General features: G+C 37.9%; 1 protein-coding gene across 1 annotated transcript in view; it reads left to right on the plus strand.

The window, feature by feature from the left end:
* Nucleotides 1-19,996, plus strand: part of LOC5568825 (protein amalgam) — a 571,401-nt gene that overhangs the window by 32,876 nt on the left and 518,529 nt on the right. The gene's annotated exons all lie outside the window — the stretch shown is intronic.

Raw genomic sequence — 19,996 nt, forward strand, 5'->3', positions numbered from 1 at the left:
TATCTTCAGAAATTTTGTTCAAATTAACATGCAAAACTAATTCTAAGTTCGAATCACGAGCCATATTTTTTCTCATTTATTACACGGTACATTGTTGGTTCGTTTTTACATTTAGGTTCTATTTGCAAGTTATAGATCCTTCCGTGGATGAGCATTGTTCTTACCGCTTAATCAAAGTGATACCTATCTATCAAAACTTACCTATTCCTAATACTTAAACGTTTTTTAGTAAGCTCAAGCGAAATGTTCCATGTTTCTACTAGTTTACTGATTTATGTATTCCTGCTGTACAATATTGGACTTCACAGTTCCAATATAGCGACATCGCACAGGAATCGTCGTCATTACAAGTAAATGGCGCTTTGAATTTCGTCATTGTAAAACATTTGGTTGACGTTTTTCTAATCAAAATGTTCAATACTTTGTAAACTTAGAATATGTCTTGTATAGAGTTTATTTTTGGCGATATAAAAAATACGTTAAGGTCCACATCAATTCTGATTTTTTTATGCTATTTGCATTTAATCAAATCGATTAACTCTATTATTAGAACAAACAATGCAAATATCTTGGTTTTTCGAATTTCTGTGATATTTTTTTTCCTAAAATCATTAAACACACTTGGTCTAGTATGTTTGAACACAGATCAATTTCAGATTTTTCAGTTAATTACAGACGCGTTTCGCGCCAACTCTTACAGATGTTGGCAGCACCCTCTCAGAATTCTATGAAATTTTCTGGATGTGTTACACACAGTACATACATGGCAAAATAAGCACTTCGAGTTTTTCTAACAAAATCTTTTTCATCTCTTAAGTAGAATTTCTTAGCGTGTCATTTTCATACAAAACTAAACAAGTGATTGTCACAATCATCTCATTATTCCATTAAGCTCAATAAGCGAGTCAATTTAGTCTTATCAGTTTTGTTTAATTTTTCGAGAATTCCATATAAAAATTGTCGCATTTATCGCCTACACAAAAAAAAAAAAGATTTTCAAAATATAAAATTGTTTTAAAAATGACCATTTTTTAAATTAATGAACGCATTACGCGTGGAAAAGATGGATAAGTCATGAGTGAAACTATGAAAAAATCCACGTTCTCAAGTGGGATTTCGAACGGTGACAATTGCAGAGATAAGAAATTATATTTTTGCAATTCCGTTGCAAATCAATCAACTTTTCATTGAGAAGTTGATCAACATAACGGCCTACTTTTCCTACCGAAGAAAACAATGCTGAAAAGTGCTACTTTTCAGCACTCTTTTCGGTTCTGAAAAGTAGCACTTTTCAGTACTGTTTTGGTAGGCGTCAACCGAATATCCAAGTCTCTTCATGCCATTCGTGCTTATTCTGCGCGGCGTGTGAATCGAGACTAGTCGTTCTCTCCTCGGGTGACGTGAGGCGATTAACATTTCAAATGGGAGCGAATCGACAATTGTCAACTCATTGAACTCGTCTCGCCTCACACGCTGGGCAGAATAAGCACATTTGCGTCTGATTATTGTAAGCTCGGCTAAATGTTAGAAAATGCATTTCACCGAAGTTGGATTTTTCTCGGAATCCATGCAAGCAGGGCGTGTTCGAGCGCCACCGGATGAGAATCGAATGCACCAATTCCGAAGTTAGATACCTCGCGTAGGTTCTGAGAAAAATCCAATTTCGGGGACGAACCCTTTCTATTTTTTTTACCGCGCCGACAACTGTTCCGTTGTGCGATCTGGTTCCGACACATGCTGGCGATTCTGATTTGGGATCGGATCGTCCAGCATTTATAGTCAGCTACTGTTTATGCTGTCTTACCTGTTATTTCCTCCAATAAGGAATATTGATCTACATGATACCGATGGTAGCGAAAAAACTTGTGACATTCATGGGCATGGCATAAAAAATTAACAAGGCAGGCTCTTTACTGATGTAAACATCAAGTTTGGTTGTAAACATGTGACGTCACTCCTATCGTACCATATACCATCCGGACCACTAGATCATTTTTTTCGAAAACTTGTTCGAGGTGGATAGGAATGACGTCGTCAAGTAACTGTCAGTTTTCGGAATATATCACCTTCTTAATTTAGTACACCGTGTGTTGCGTTGGTTCAACCACAAGCAATGCTCCGTTTTCAAAGCAGATCAGCTTGAACTGCAAATATATTTATTTATTCACTAGTAGTCCCGGCAAACTTCGTCTTGCATCAAGTAGGCTGTTAAAAAACGTCATGACACGTCTCATACAAAATGACAATCCCGTCCACTCTCACTGTTTCGACTATCATGGTGAATATCCTGAACATTTTATACATACAAACACGTCGGAGCACTTCAGGATCATAACTACGGAAGAGTTTTTGAAATCCGATGATCCGTTCTCCAGCCATTTCGTGACATACAAACACCATTCCATTTTTATTTATATAGATTTGTAATTATTTCAACAGTATTTTACGTATAATTATCAGTGCTTCTTTACGCCCTTTTATTTGGTTTCAAACCTGGATTTAATTTATCTCCCTCTGAAATTCACTCTAGCTTCTACAACAATTTCCTTACGATCTGTCATTCTCACGCACTAAACAATGTTAGCTATAATCTAGGGTAGCCAGCTAATCGCTGCGCGCTAACACCGTGATTCATGGGTATCATTGTACCACAGCCTACGTGATTAAAAAAAAAATCGATACTACGTATGGATGTATGCCCAATGGCATTGCCCATGTGAGTTTTCTTGAAGTGTTTGTCTGTGCTTTTAGAGTTTATCTAGCTGAAACGGCATTTTCGAAATAGCTCGGCGAGCCTCGTTGGATAAATGTACAACTCGTGCTGAAAAAATCATCATTTTGCAACTTGTTGCATAAATAACTATTTCACAACTTTTGTATGCAGGTGACTTGAATCATAGAAAGATTTATCATCCTGTGAAGAAATTTGAGTAGTTTTCTTGAAATATCACTATACAAAGTTGGGTGCTCGGAATATGAGTCAAGTTTGAAATTCGAAACAGAACGGTACTGAAGGGCGATGCAAATTGTTGTTGATATGAAGGGAGATATCCATTTAGGTTTAGCTGATAAATATCTTATTTATTATGGATACTTTCAGCCAAGAATGCTAAAGAGCTAAATGTTTACATAGAATATGAACAAAGTATGCATAAAAGGACATCGCGAGACAGATATGCGTAAATTACAAAGTAGAACTATCCGGGCTCAATTTCTAAATGTTTCATCTAAGGATGTTACAAACAAACTTTTGTATGGTAGCAATTTCTGAAATATGTCATTCGGAGGTTATCCCGTTTACATTTTAGAAAAAAGTACAAATTTCATTATTATTACTATAGGTATTACTAGATATAAAAAATATTGCTATTTGTCTAGAATTTAGTGAAACCAATTATTTTTTTCATCTTATGATGCAGAACTACTTAAAATTAATTGTAATATCACGCAATTTTACAGGTATGGTCTCCAACATTTTTTTATTCGTTTTTATCACACACAAAATTTGAGATTCTCTATATTTTACAAGGCTTGTATGTAATATAAACTAAAGACTTATTTTTAAGGTTGGTTGGTTGGTTTGACTTTATTAACGAGATTTTTAGCCCTAGGCTAGTTCATCTCGGGACCAACGGCTTTACTTCCCTTCCGAAGGAAGTCGTCACTATAACTTTTTACGTCATAAGTGACTATGTCGGGGATGGGATTCGATCCCAGGTCCTCGGCGTAAGAGACTTATTTTTAAGAAAGCAAAATGATTTTCAAATGCCTCAGGACTGGATTTTTAACATTATGTTAGTATTGAGCATATTTATCGTACACAGTTCGAACGAAACGTGTAAATTTCTGAGACATATAATGCACGACAGGGTGATGAACTTTCGTGCCTGCTGTTCAACATCGCGCTAGAAGGTGTCATGCGGAGAGCCGGGTTCAATAACCGAGGTACGATTTTTACAAGATCCAGCCAATTTGTTTGCTTCGTGGATGATATGGATATTGTCGGCAGAACATTTGGAACGGTGGCAGACCTGTACACCCGCCTGAAACGTGAAGCGACAAAAGTCGGCCTGATGGTGAATGCGTCAAAAACAAAGTACATGCTGATAGGCGGAACCGAGCGCGACAGAGCCCGCCTGGGAAGCAGTGTTACGATAGACGGGGATATTTTTGAGGTGGTTGATGAGTTCGTCTACCTCGGATCCTTGTTAACGGCTGATAACAACATAAGTCGTGAAATATGGAGACGCATCATCAGTGGAAGTCGCGCCTACTATGGGCTCCAGAAGAAGCTGCGGTCGAGAAAGATTCACCCTCGCACCAAATGTACCATGTACAAAACGCTTATAAGACCGGTGGTCCTCTATGGACATGAAGCATGGACCATGCTGGAAGAGGACCTGCAAGCACTTGGAGTGTTCGAACGAAGGGTGCTTAGGACGATCTTTGGCGGAGTACAGGAAAACGGTGTGTGGCGGCGGAGAATGAACCACGAGCTCGCTAGGCTCTTCGGCGAACCCAGTATCCAGGAGGTTGCGAAAGCCGGAAGGGTGCGCTGGGCAGGGCATGTTGCAAGACTACCGGACAACAATCCTGCAAAGATGGTGTTCGCGTCGAATCCGGTTGGCACAAGAAGGCGAGGAGCACAGCGTGCGGGGTGGCTTGATCAGGTGCAACAAGATCTGGAGAACGTGGGCCAAAATCGAAGTTGGAGAGACACAGCCATGGACCGAGTAAATTGGCGTAACATCGTTAACGAGGTTTTATCAAATTAATTGATGTTATACCAACTAAATAAATAAATAATAATAATGCACATAATTGGAGCGTGGAATATGATGGATATTTACATGATATGTCATGTAAACTTCAATTATATGTCATGTAATCTAGCAGGATTCTGAGTGATTACATGACATATAACACATTTTTACATGATTTCAAACTGAAATTTACATGACGTCATGTTTACATCGCATAAATGAAGTTTACATGACGTGTAATCTTCATTATTTTTAACTGTGTAGGAATCTAGTCCTTTACCATTCAATGACGGTTGCCTCCTTTCCGCGCGCTATTTAATCATAGTTTTCAACCTAACTTGGGCTGTTAGACTAGATTGACGCATCTTTCAAAAGTCGAGAGTTGCCTTTGTCACGTCTCAGGGACGATTGCAAATTGCGATTAGTTGAATACGTACTACAGAGAGTTGCAGAGACCTATGCTTTTATGTAACATGGCATCGAAGAATGTTCAATGTGAATTTGATAGTCATATGTGTTTTGTCAATGTTCAGGTCTTTTTTACACGGGATGGGCCTGGGAATGAACTCAAGATCTTCTGTCACGTAAGTAGTAGCGGTAATCTTTGGAGCAAAGACGAAATAAAGCGTTGTAGTGAAGAGTTTGAGCCTACCTGTTCCAGTACTACAGGGTGTCCGCAAATTATCCGAACAGCAAAATATTGGAAAGATGATCTCGCATTGAAAACAATGAACAATCAATGTCCATGTACCTTTTACAATAAATCTATATGTTAACACAAAATACAACTTTAAAAAATTTCGAAATGATTGCTTGTTACTGAGATAGGCAAATTATTTTTTTTCGGAGACGTTTTTCCTGAGGGCCGCTAGTCATACTGGAGATGTGTTATCCCTAAAACCTAAAAGAGATGAATCCAAATGTCCTATTATTATTTGAAGTAATCTACAGGTTAATGGTTTCAAGTTAGACTGGAAATAGAAAATTGTACGGTTCAAATCCAGTGAGCTCTATGGACATTTCTCTTCCGTCATAAAGCTCGGAAAACAGCTCCCTTCAAGACACCTCAATACGTTTGGGTTGGTCTTGCAATTATTTGAAATCAGAAATGTGTCAAACTTACTTCTTAAGAATATAATAAGCCAATGTTTAAAACCATGCAAGAATATTACATTTATTATGCTTGATTGTATAGGGCTATGTCTACAAAGTTTGTACGGATAATTTGCGGACACCCTGTATATTCGTTACCCAGGTTTGGCAGATTACAGTAGAGAAGCGCACTCTAGCTTGAGCTTCTAATAAGACTCAAAACTCCGCAATACTTTTTTTTTGACAAAATAAACTTTCATTACCCTTTATCTCTTCTGACTTCAAACTCGATAGCTTTTCACAGATTATCGGTCTGTCTTCAAGTGGTAGGAAAATAAGTTCTGCAAAACTTAGACATCTATTCAAAATATCTAGAAATTTTTATGTTTTTTCCATGTAAAAAAAATGTTTTTCAGAGTTTTATATTTTTTCTGAAAAGTTGAAAGCTTGCATTCCATAAAAAAATTGGAAATCGGTTGAGCTGTTCAAAAGTATAAATATAAGATCTAATGCGCTGAGATCTGCAGTGCGTGCCGATAAAAAATGTCTGATTTTTATTTCCGAATGAATATATCTCAAAAACTAAACATGCATCGCAGAAAATTCGACAGTAAACGTAAAATTTTCTGAAGTTTCAAGAAAAAATGAGTACAGCAATAGCCCCTTTGGTCCCGAGGCTTTCAAAACACGAAAAAACGGTTTTTTTAATTTTTTTTCCTGTAAAAAAACAAATTTTTGTGAAATTTTATATATTTTTTGAAAAGTCAAAATCATTAGCTTTAATTTCGTCTAAGAAAATTAATAATCGATCAAGCGGTTCAAAAGTTATAATAATTTTTTAAATAAAAATTTTGCAAAGATGCGATTTTTCGGATTTTTTTCTATTTTAGAAATGGTCACCCTAATCAAAAAATCCAAAAACACGTATATCCTTATTTCGAATAAGGAATAAAATAGCAAATTTTCACGGAATTTGATTACCCACTAGATCGGTTTTTCATGGAATGGCTGTAAAAGCAGGTGAAATAAACTCACCTGTAAAATGTAATATGTTGTTAACAAAATGTTAATAAATGCTTAATTTTGTGTTATCAAATTAGGATGAAGAACTCCTAGATATAAGAAATGAACGTAATGTTTGGAATGATACTAAAAAATAATTAAATAAAACCTTGGCACGAAAAAGGTGAATTCCAAAAATACAATCCAGAGATTCAATATTTCGAATCTCCCGGAGCTACTGAGAATTAGACAAATTCTATGGCAAAAGGGGCCTTCTTTAGCCGAGAGGTTAGAGTCCGAAATTTCCTGGACTTCCCTGGGCATAGAGTATAATCGTACCTGCCACACGATATACAAATGCGAAAATGGCAACCTTGGCATAGAAAGCTCTCTGTTAATAACTGTGGAAGTGCTCATAAGAACACTTAGCTGAGAAGCAGGCTCTGTCCCAGTGAGGACGTTGATGCCAATAACAAGAAGTCATACAGAAATAGTTTCATATTATTGTCGTTAAGCCATATTATAAAATTGACCAGAAATGCTACTATACTACAAATTGACCGAAGACTCCAAAATATTTCGAGGTTGGTAAACTAAATTGCATTGAATAGCTTGTTTTGTTTTTAGATTTTTTTCCATCTTCATAACTCAGTCATATTTCATGAGTATTGCTTAAATTGAAACCACCAATAGTCGAAAAAAAAATGAAGTTTGGTCAAAACTAGTTTTATTGCCCTAATCGATGAAATATTTAATCTGAATATGTTATTTGGCGTTTTTATTGTTTCAGAAGGGGTTATTCACATATTACGCAACCTAAAAAAAATTGAATGAAAATGTTATAAAACTGGGCTGAAAGCACAAATTTTGTTTGTATTTGACCGAGTTTTATCAAAATGTGTATGAAAAGTGGTTAAATATATTTTAAATAAACTTTGTATGAAAAATATCGTTAAAATATATGTTTCCATCCTTATGCTTGAAAAAAGTGTTGAGCCATAAGCTTTCAGATAGTGCGTAACTTTGTGAAAATATTGCATTCCTAAATTATAAATTTTGTACTTTATTTTTTTGTTTCATTTTTCGTTTTTTTGACTTCAGCCGATTTGTCGCCATAAAAGTCATAGAAATTTAAATTTTAGTTCAATTTCAAATAAGGATCATAATAATACAATATATGAGGTATATTTTAACATGATAAAAAACATAGAATCTTGTAGTAAATTGAGAGACGTCTGTGCGATCCAAAATTAGAGCAATAACTGAAAGGTTGTTTGTTTGTCTGTTTCCATGTTCACATTTCTCAAAGCCTGCTTACCATTCAATATTGCATTAATAGATTATTTGATTGCATCTCATTATCTTCCTTACAAATCTCAAAAAAGTTTTTGGTAGTTTTGGCCGCCCCTTTATATAGAGCTCGTCCATTGTGCACCGTTCATTTTAAGTCTCCATTGAACTTTCACGAACTTGAACATCATTAAATTGAAATGTTTATCTACACCATAGTAGAATATGATAGACACTCTCACCACAAGTACTAAAGCGATCTACATTCACCACCACCTCAGATGTGGAATAGGATAATGTAGGACAGTGAAGTTCTAGTTACTTCTAAGGGGTGATGAATTTTGCAACTTTATTTTCTTATCAAATCATTTACCAATGAAGTATTTTAGCGCTAGTTCTTCTTTCAGCCGTTACGTTACAACTGGAAAAGTGCCTGCTTCTCAGCTTATTGGTCTTATGAGCATTTCCAAGTTATTATTTGAGTTTTTTTTTGTCAATAGCCTATTTTGCATGTGGATATCGTGTAGCAGGTACGAAGATTCTTTATGTCCTGAGAGTCGAGAAACCCCGTAAAGATCATAAGCCTGGATTGGTACCCATGACCCATAGCTTGGTCTTGCTGAATAACTGTTCGTTTTGGGAGCTAAATAGCCATGACCTGCCATGACCCATTTTTTTTTGCTACACAAACTAAAATTATTGCTTAAATAACAAAAGTCATGTGAACCTCATCGTTCAAATGACCCTGACCTGCCTATGCCTAGGAAAATCGGCTCCCCTACACCTCCCATGTTCAAACAGAAGCACCTACCAGTATTGATATCCTATTCCTCCGGCAGATAGCGACTACATTACGGTGTTGGTACATAAAAGCTCACCTAGCGTAGAGATTTTCCGTCTACCCGCGTTCCTGTAATACACATTCGACTTTGCTGGGATTTCGAGTGATACGTCGTCGTCGTCTTTGCCCCGTCTTGTCTGCCGGAATTTTATGCTGACTCCGCCGATTGTGTCTCTTCTCGCCATGAAAGAGCGGCGCCTTTTTGCGCAAGGATGAAGGAAGGAAGCTCAATTTCATAAAATAAATGTTTATGGTGAGCTCTTTTCTGCTTTAACTCCTCTTCACGAAGTGGGGCTTTGGAGGTGCGACTAAGGAGATTATATCCATTGCTATGGAAGGGGTATAGATTTTTGAGCGTGCTCCAAGGTCGTCGACATTTTTCTCCGGTCGTGCGATTTTGAGTGACAGTTCAACGTACTTTCGAAGCGTTGCATAAAATTCCTATTATTCTGGTACGCTTGAACAAACTTCCACGTCTTACGGATTATTTCCGGTTGGGCTTTAAAATTCAACAAATTTTCCTCTCTCAACAAAGAAACCCTCTTTCGAAGCGGAGCACAAAATTGATCAACATTCCCCATCGATGCCAACTGCTACAAATTTACTTCTCAATGAACCGATGCCAATTTGGTGCTCCTGGAATGTTTCCAACAGAAGGCCGGTGATGCTGGTTAATGGTCCTACTAAAGTGGTTTGGGAAACAAAACAGAGAATGAAAAAAAAACCTCGGCCCATATTGTTGAGCTGAAAGAAGCCAAATACTTGCTTGAGGGGTGAGACCAATTTATTTTAATGCAAGCGTGACGCTGGAATGGGAGGGTGGGGGAAACCGCAGGAGGAAATTGGCTGGGGTATGGTCTTTGTTATTGACGATGGGGTAAGTAGAAGTTGAGGTACGGTTCGTTTAGATGCAGTTGTATCGTATAATTCTGCATTCTTGAAGTTAGTTTTTTTCAGGATTTTAAGCATAGAAATGAAGGTCCAAATATGATGGAGAGCAAAAGGTTCGAATACCTCTCAATCAAAACAAACGATTTGCAATTTAAAATCAATATTTAATAACTAGGGTAAATTGCCAATTATTGCACGGTTAAGAAAGCAGCGTCAGTAATTTCGCTGTCAAATATGTCAGAATCCCTTAAAGTTAAACTGAATTAGGTTTCCCATTGATTTTTGTGCTTTTTAATGGATTTGATTGACTTTTTTCCACATTCATGAACCCTTATCAAAAACCAATTATTGCACACTTCTAAAACACCCGCATCCTATTATTGCACACATTTTAATTTTGCTTTTTATGTGGAGTTGACTCGCTATTGTAAGGGAAGACGGCGTGATATAACATTCCAAACAATAAATCAAACGAATTATGACAAGTTTGCATGATAATCCGATGAAATAACGATTATATCAAAGAAAAAGCCAGAAGGAGTAAAAAACTCCATTTTATTATGTCAGTTTTGTTTATGTTCTGTAACAATGGGCATTGCATATCTCACGGTGTTTACTCCATAGCCAATAAATTAGGCTACAGCTGCTGCAGCAGCCAGCATGCTGGCGGTGCGCCAATTATTGAACGGTTTAATATTTACAAAGAACAATTAAGTTTTTCTAATAAGTTCACCTCGCATAATGAGACCATAACAAAAATCTCCATTTTACGGGCTTCTGCTTCATAAGAAGAAAATCATAGTTTCAATCCCAGGCCCGTCCCTTTCCTCGTACTTTGTAGTTGTATATTTCACTTGCTTCCACTTTTAATGTATCACAGTTGATCTGTCACTGTTCATAGCATTTGCTAGAACCCGAGACGGACAAAAAATCGTTTCCCTACGCTTCCATTCTTCCAACACTATAGCACGCCTTCTTTTGCGCCTGATACATACACAGCTAAAAATATGTTGTAGATTTAAGTTTATTTTCATGCACATATTTGGAGCATGAAAATAAACTAAAATGTCAATGATAGCGCTTATTTTTCAATCAAATGCACTTTAAATTTACACGATCATGTAACATTCAAGCATCTTTGGTTGAAAACTAAACGAAATGCCCTAAAAACAGATGAATTTGGTTTATTTTTATTCTAGGCCTCAGTTTACACTACATTGGAATTTAAATATTTTTATCTGTGTAGGCAGCCTGCTAACCAAACAGCAAACCTTTCTACCACAAAACTTATACCAGCCCTACACCTTCCCGCATGAACTGGCATAGATGCAGTGGTATACGGTCTACTGTGGGAGCCAATTTAATGCATCATCAATTCCTCCCCCTTCCCCTCATTGGTCTGCATTCTGACTTTACAGGCTCCATTATCGCCTAAAAAATAAAAGATCTCCAGCACTTAGAAACTGAGGATGTCTGTTAGCAGTCATCTGGTTGGTTCCTTGTGTAAGTGCAGCTGATCTGGTAAAACTGGAGTAGCAACCTTGGGCGACCAATCAAGCTCAAGCTATACTTAAAAAAGGTAAAAATAGCATTGAGATGGTTCTTTTCTGCTCTTGGGAACTCAAACTCAGTTTTGTTTTAACCAACCAATATTCATAAATTTTCTATGGAAAAAATTGGGGTGGGTAATGTCCATTACATTACCGCGGGGTTGACGTAGAACTACGATGATTAATAATTTGATTTGTCATGTGTATGAATTTGTAAGTGTACTAGTTTTGTGTTGTTATTGATCGGATGAATTTTTCAGAATTTAACTCTTTTTGGACTCATTTTGGTACTCCTTAAAAGAACCATTTGTCGTTCTGTGGTTCTGAGAACCAGTGTTTGGTGTTCCAGGAATAATGCCAGATGATTGAATTTGTTTGTTTGGTCGTTGCTTCCTTGTGTTGCTTGGTTGGGTGATCGGTTTCTGGCTCCAGCTGTAGTTCGCCAAATTTCTCCAGTAGATTAGACGTTTGATAGCTCGGGTGCTTCGATCGCGAAAATCGATAAAATCGGTCCAGTGCTTTGGTCTGTAGCAATATCCATTGCATGAGAATTTAGGCTCTGTACCTTGATACTCATCAATATGCAGGCTTGGCCGCTATAATCCAGTATTTCACGCACTTCGTCTCAAAGCGTCACTAATCGATGATTGCCTAAGCGCTGCAGCTCATTCCTCAAGTCAACCCTCTTGGGAGAATTGCTGCCTTTGGCGTGATGGAACTTAAAAAAGTAAGAGGTTGTTTCCAAGATACGACCGCCCAGTTGACGTTGGAAAACGTTAGCCTCTTCTATTTTCTGGCTTGGGACCGTCACGAACTTATGAAAGATTTCTACTGCTAAAGATCCAATTAGTTTTCACACTATTTGTTGCATGTCAATTCTGATTTATTATAGACATTTGTGTTAGGCTGATACAAATATTAAGTTTCTTTTATGTCACCCCCCCCCCTTCAAAAATCCGAAAATTTTGAAGGGGAGAAAAAAAAAGATTCATCATTTTCTTGACATCAGTTAGGTTTTAATCAATTTTTAAAGTAAAAAACAAGTAAAATATTGATCCAGATGACGTTTGAAAAAAGTTTAACAATTATCGTTTAAAATAAAAATTAGAAAAAAACCTTTTTATTTCATTTTCATATTTTTGTTCCTTATTTATTTTTATCCCCCCCCCTCGTACCTTCCAAAAGGTCTCGGACATAAAAGAAATTTAATATTTGTATCAGCCTTATTATTTTGTGTTAATACAAAATAATCACTTTACATGTATTCAGAAGCTTAGTCCGTTATATTGAAGAATTGATTTTTAAGTGTATACTTAATCATTGTTAATTTGGAGCAATTAATTCAAAATATTTGAAACATTCCTTAACAATAGAAAATATATTGCATTACGACAGCACTGCAGCAGCGTCTTCGGAAACATTCTCAAATTGTCGTTTTGTCAATTATTCATAACCAATCAGAGATGAATTATAGCAAGAATGTGGTAAACACATTAGCAAATATAACACAAATAACTCTTTAGTACACATTTGTTAGCACTGAAAAGGGCCGATTGAACTGTGAGAATCGAGTAACTATTATTTAGTTTACCGACAGTTCTGTTTCTGTGAGAATTGCCAATACTGTTGCGCTTCAAGGTAGAAATATTTTCAAAACTCTTTCAAAATTGAATTGTCGTCCTGAAAAGGACGGTTGGGTTTGGATATCGTCGATCGCCATTCCATGCTCAGGTTTGATGGATTCAGTGCTAGTTTTGAATTCTGGTCTCGGTGATGGAGGTGATTTAACCTCAAAATCTGTACAGCGTACGGCCCTGCCACTTCAGAGCGTAGCCGACAGAATTCTGGATGACTTCAGCACACCGCGGGTTTTCTCGTAGATGAGACCGAAGGTACGCTTGACGTCACCACGGCGAGCCAGACGGCGGTGGTTTGGTGATGATGCAATTGATGTTGTCACGCAAAACCTTGCGATGACGCTTGGCGCTTCCTTTTCCGAGTCCGGTCTATCTTCGGTAACGATTGTAACAAAACTGATGCTTGGCCGCCGGCTCGGCTCCTTTTATGCGGTACGCAATGGATAAATTCTTCTTGCTCGCTCGCTGTTCACTGTTCGTCTCGCTCGCTCGCAAGAGAAGGTCATAAAAGGGACCGGCAGCCGCGCACATTCAATCATTCATTTGTTTCAATCCGTCCAGAGAACACTACGACGATGGCTCTACCAAGCAGACTGCCCGTAAGTCTACTGGTGGAAGCGGCCCCACGAAAGTCGCTCGCTAGAGCGCCTCAGCCACCGGAGGAGTCAAGAAGCCGTATCGCTATCAGCCATGAACGGTCTCTCTGCGTGAGATCCGTCGCTACCAGAATTCGACGGAGCTGCTGATCCACAAATTGTTTTTCCAGCGCCTGGTCCGTGAAATTGCTCAGGACTTCAAGACCGATCTGCGATTACAGAGCTTGGCCGACATGGCCCTGCAGGAAGCGAGCTAGGCCTATCTTTGAGGCTACCAACATGTGCGCGATCCACGCCAAGCGTGTGACCATCATGCCGAAAGCCTTCTAGCTGGCTCGTCGTATCCGTGACGAACGAGTTTAAATTGAATTGGGACACAAGCAAAACGGCCCTTTTCAGAGCCACAACAATGCATTCCACGTAAAAGAGTTACGGCTAGAGATATTTCACCTTTTATTATTAATTAATTAATTTATTTAATTGCCAATTGAAATTTCGGATGATTAGTTTTCCAACGGAGTGAAATGGCAAACAAAGTTTTATATAGGTTCGCGTCGGGCGGCGGTAGCATTTTTGCAGTCTTCTGTTGCTGTTCCGAAGCTGTTGCTGATAAGTTTTAGCTTTCAAATCGACAAGTTTATACTGATCGATTTGTCATGCATGTGGTTAGCAACGACGACGACAACGGCATTATTCAATCATCGCAAAATGCGAGGCAAACCGGGATCCTCATTCTAGTGCCGTCCCCAATTTATGTCTCATGCACACAATGTCGAAAATTGCCCTGCAAGAGCGCGATGGGAAATTGATTTCTTGGCCCTGTGATTCTCGAAAAGCACTAATGTTGACGCTAATGAAAGATTGCATGCAAATGACTGACCGAAATATGAATCCATCACATCCATTCACCAGTAATGTCGCTCTTCACGGTGTAAAATTCTCATAACTCGCTTTCAAAATGAAATTGTCGTCCTGAAAAGGACGGTTGGTGGTAGTCACAATCGATCGAACTGGGTTTTCATTCCATTCTTAGACAGAAACACACCAAAAGATTACCGAAGACGATTTAATTAAAATGCGGTCGTGCGCGTGCGCGTGAAGTGGAATTTGATTGGCTTCGACTGAACACGAGATAATGGAGAGAAGTAAGAAGAAGACTGAAAGGGGCGTTTCCCTTTGAATGACGAAAATGGCTAAGATATCGCGCAATGATGTCTGTGTCAGGAATACACAAGAAAAATGTGCTTTTCTATGAAAAATAAGACATGCTTCGATATTTCTCAATTTTTCAATAGTTTAGTCATGAGAATCAATAGTTTTCATTGTTGGAGTAGATTCGTAGAAAGATTTCCAATCGATTGGTGCAAGAATCTTGAAAATCTATCCGGGCGTTAGTAAGTTATTAACAGTCAAAATCTAACCACTTTTCGTGACGCGAGCGATTTTTCGTTTTTCGAAATTGTACTCCAGTATGTTGCCGTAAGACGTTATCCAACGTCAACATCAATTCAGATCAATAGTTGCTCATTACAATTGGTCAAGAAACAGTTTATTGAACAGTATTTAAAATCTGTCGCAATTTTAATACATTTTCCAATTTCCGTACTCGAGAATTTTGGAAGCGGGGGCCGTGATGCTCGGGATGGATTGTCCTCCATGACTGGTCCTGGCTGGAAATATTCGTGGGGAGAAACTCGAGTGCGTTTGCTGCAGGAATTTCATTAACAACTCTTTGGTAAAGCAGAAATTTTCCGAGGAAAATTCTGATAAAAGTGAACTTTTCCAAAACAACTCTTATTGATTGGAATATTTATCAACAACTCTTTGTTAAGTAAAATCATCCTTAATAACTCTTTGCTCCATCGCCAAACCAAACCATTTCATTGAATTCATCAAGTACAAGAATATGAATGGTAAGGAGAGGCAGATGGTGTATATTTCGCTTGCGTTACTTTCCAACAGGTCGCCGGTTGGCGCTGACTACTAATCCGTCCACTGAATGATTTTCAGTTGTTGCTTTCGCTTCGTTGCTCTCTGGTTCCGTTCGCTACTCGCACACTGCTGTGGCTTTCACGCGCTCTTCTTTGCTGCTCCGCTGCTTGATCCGTTCGTTATGCCGTTCGATTTGTGAATGAGCTGGAAGCAGAACAACCAGTGGTTTTACTTGCTCGAGCTCCGTTCACCGATGGCGAGTGGTGGGGTTCTCGCTTGGTTGTTTCGTCACTCCGTTCGCTACTCGCACGCGATTGGTTATTGCTTTCGCGCTATTTTCGTAGATGGTGTGATTCTTCGCTGAGAAAAAAAAAACTGCAACTCTTTTGATTTTTCATGCAAAATGACCAACTTTGATAAACTATATCTCAGTTATTTATGGACCGATTTGAATGAAATTTTCACAGAATATCAGACAAAACTTAAATTTTAACATGTATTTTTGAGTGATTTTTCCAATCACACGTTGAAAAGCAGTAACGGTTTGACTAAAGTGAATTTTTTGACGATTTTTTATAGTTGACATAACTAAACATATTGAAGGAATAGCTTCACGGTATCTTCAGCAAAGTTGTAGATTTTGACGAGATGAATAAGTTTGCTGAAGACAGTTTTTGTGTAAGGCTATCAGATTTTAAGATAAAAAGTTTTGAATTTTTCGTCGAAAATTACAGTTTAGTCATACGGTTATCACTTATAAACTTGTGATTTGAAAAATTATTCAAAAATGTATGTTAAAATTCAAGTAACATCTGATGTTCTGTGAAAGTTTCATTCGAAAATATTTCCATAAATAAATGAGATCTAACTTACCAAAGTTGGTCATTTTGTATGGAAAATCGAAAAAGTTTCAAAGGCATGTGAATAAGTTGGGGCCTTCCTTAGCCGAGTGGTTAGAGTCGGCGGCTACAAAGCAAAACCATGCTGAAGGTGTCTGGGTTCGATTCCCGGTCGGTCCAGGATCTTTTCGTAATGGAAATTTTTTTGACTTCCCTGGGCATAGAGTATAAATCGTACCTGCCACACGATATACGAATGCAAGAATGGAAACTTTGGTAAAGAAAGCTCTCAGTTAATAACTGTGGAAGTGCTCAGCTGAGAAGCAGGCTCTGTCCCAGTGAGGACGTTAATGCCAAGAAGAAGAAGAAGTTGTGAATAAGTTCTCTGTTTATTCGACAAACCAGCTGAATATTTCATGGGTGCACAACAGTAACAGGGCAGCGGATCACAGGGATTTAGTTGAAATCTGGAAACGTAGCTCAATCTTGAAATCTTGAGCGATTTCACAAACCAGATTCTGGATTAACAGCTCAGCAGGCTTCTAGCAGCGAGGTACTTCTCGCTAAGCAAGTTCGGAGGAGCTCTTACCAGCTCGAAAGCGGAAATGGAATGAAACTGAATCCAACGAAGGCAGCATGTTTTATAACCTCAGAATAGCAGATGATGCTCCTCCCTTTTGTGCTCTTCGCTTTCTGATGGACCAATCTGGGAAATGGGTATGTGCCAATAATGTGTTGGGCTTGGAATTACTTGAAAATTGCGGAGAATACTAATACGTGAGAAATTGGTCGAACATGAATTGTTGGAATGATTGGCATTCCCTAAATATTCAATACGAGCTATTGATAACTAATAGTTTTCTTTATTATGACGGTTAATTTCTGATCCATGGGTGCCAAAATTATTACAATTGTTCAATGAGAATGTCTTTTCAAAAGCATTCTAAATATGTCGCAATTTTGTTACATGGGATAATTTTCCTAATCAAAGTGTTCCCATAAAATATGGAACATAAAAGGCGCTGTTGGAAAAGCCATTCTATTTTACAATCGTTGTGAAATGTTGAGCATCCACCCCGACGGCACTGCAGCAGCGTCCGCGAGTCCAATCTCAAATGGTTGAGTCATAAATTATTCATGACAAATGAAATTTTGTATGAAGCCGTGAAATTGATTTAGGAATATTAGAAGTTATAAATAAAGTCGGAAATATTTCTCTTTTAACTCTTTTCCACAAACTTGATGGCTCTGAAAAGAACCGATGGCTTTTTTAGCTTCGATGTTGTTACGGATAAATAACACTGCCTGGACCAGCAAAACTCAGGGGGTTTCTGGTATTTGCTCCTAACGGGATTGCTTCTTGACCACCAATGATGATTTCATCACGAGTCGAAATTTTGAAGCGCGGGTCAACAGCTCCTCGGCCGATGAAATTTGCGGCGGCGATGACGATGGCTAGGTGAACGCAAACAAGCGGTGAACCACAAAGCGAGAATGACTCGCCCGACCATGTTCACAGTTCGACCGCAAATTCACCTGTGGACTGCTTCCTCTTTTTCTTCTAGACGTCGGCAGCGGTGATGGCTTTGGATTCGGACGGCATCTTCTTTCGCTCGCTCGACAGTTTGATTTGAGCGAAGCAAGACAAATGGGGGCTTCCTTCGCTATTGATGTCTGTGCCTGAGAAGCTCGCCCGGTCAGAGAAAGCCGATCTGTCGCCTGCTGAGATGCGAGCCAATCGGAGAGTGAAAAGCAAATGACGTCAAATTTTCTCTAGCCGCCCCTATTTATAGATTTGCTTGAAATCAACGTTCTCTTTTAAAACAGTTATTAAACTATTTGGACAGGTATGTGGGATTCAGTAAGTAAACGACATGAAGCTTTGATGTCTTATCTTTCGATTGAGGTGCTAATCAAGAAATTTCGTTAAGCCAGCGAGAAGTTATAAACGTTTAAAATATTTCATGCCAGCGTAACGCTCTTGGTTTTGTAATTCCAATTTCACTCCTGTATAGAGAAGAAAGACGTACTTCTACGTCAAAACATGAAGTTTATATGGTTGCTGTTCAGATAGTCTGAACTAGATAATATTTTGTTCTTGTGAAGATGAGTCAGTACTCATCCAGTTCTGATATGTTGATGCTTAACGTTTAATCCAATAGATGAGTTCCACGATTAAAGCAAATAGTGCACATATTATGTTGCTCCGATAGTTTAGTGTACGTTTTTCTTAAATTATTAAAAATAAGCCATGCTGAAGGTGTCTAGCTTCGAATTTCGGTCAGTTTAGGATCTTTTTGTAATGGAAATTTTCTTAACTTCCTCGGCCATATAGTGTCATTGCACCTGCCACACGTTATACAAATGCAAAAATGGCAACTATGGCAAAGAATGCTCTCATTTTATAGCAGTGGAAGTGCTTTTAAGAACACTAAGCTGAGAAGCAAACTCTGTCCCAGTGGGGATCTAATGTCCAGAAAAAGGAGAAAAAGACAGCTCAAAAAAAATATATATAAACACAGATTTTTAGTCTGTCCCTTTATTAAATATGGGATTGTTTTGATCAGGATGTTCTTCACAAAAATAAGCCCTGAAAGATAGAGCGATTCATCTCTAATTTAATCGAGAGCATGAGTGTGCAATCCTATTGAAATATAACATATACATACATATTGCGGCCCGTGCCCTGTTTCGGTGGTCTTTATAACCAACTAAGCTGAAGATCATAGATTTAAACATACTCTCAGAAGTTACATCAGAAGTTTTTTATACAGAGATTGCTTAGGAGAACCCTTCAAAAATTTCCTAGGATCTCTGAAGTAATAATTTATAGAATGCAGTTATTTGCACGGAAGTGGCTGAAATAATTTTCAAAGCAATCCCTGTATGAGATGTTAAAATATTGCTATATACTCTGAAAAAAAAAATAGAGCAAAATACTTTAATAATTCCTAAAAAGAAGTTTTTGAACATATTACTGGATTTTTTTTCGGTGGAACTTTTGAAGAGAACAGTATTATTAACAAATCCTGTAATCCCTGTTCTGAAATTATTCTTGATGAGCTTCATTAGGATTCCTTAAGACAATTTCAGGAACATTTTTTCAATTTTCCTGAAAATTTGATTTTGTTAAATACAATACGTTGGAATTGTCGTGTGTCTTCTAGAGCAAGGGCCCTTGACAATTTTTTTCGAAAAGTTTTCGCGGAGTAATCATCATCACTTCGTTTGAAATCAGGATTTTTAATACGCTTGAATCGACCCTATAATTACTATAAAAATCATGAAGTAACATTTATGTTGGAATTTGTTTTTCTTTCTTAATTTTAATTTTAATCTTCAAAGATTTGTTTTATTTGATCGAGTATACTTTTTTTATTTAGAAGTTCTTATTCTTCTTGGCATTACGTCCTCAATGGGACAAAACCTGCTACTCAGCTTAGTGTTCAATAAGCACTTCCACAGTTGTTAATTGAGAGTTTTCTTTGCCAAAGTTGCCATTTTTTGCATTCGTATATCGAGTGGCAGGTACGATAATACTCTATGCCCAGAAAAGTCAAGAA

The sequence above is a fragment of the Aedes aegypti genome, chromosome 2 (assembly GCF_002204515.2).
Source record: "Aedes aegypti strain LVP_AGWG chromosome 2, AaegL5.0 Primary Assembly, whole genome shotgun sequence".
Classification (NCBI taxonomy): Eukaryota; Metazoa; Arthropoda; class Insecta; order Diptera; family Culicidae; genus Aedes; species Aedes aegypti.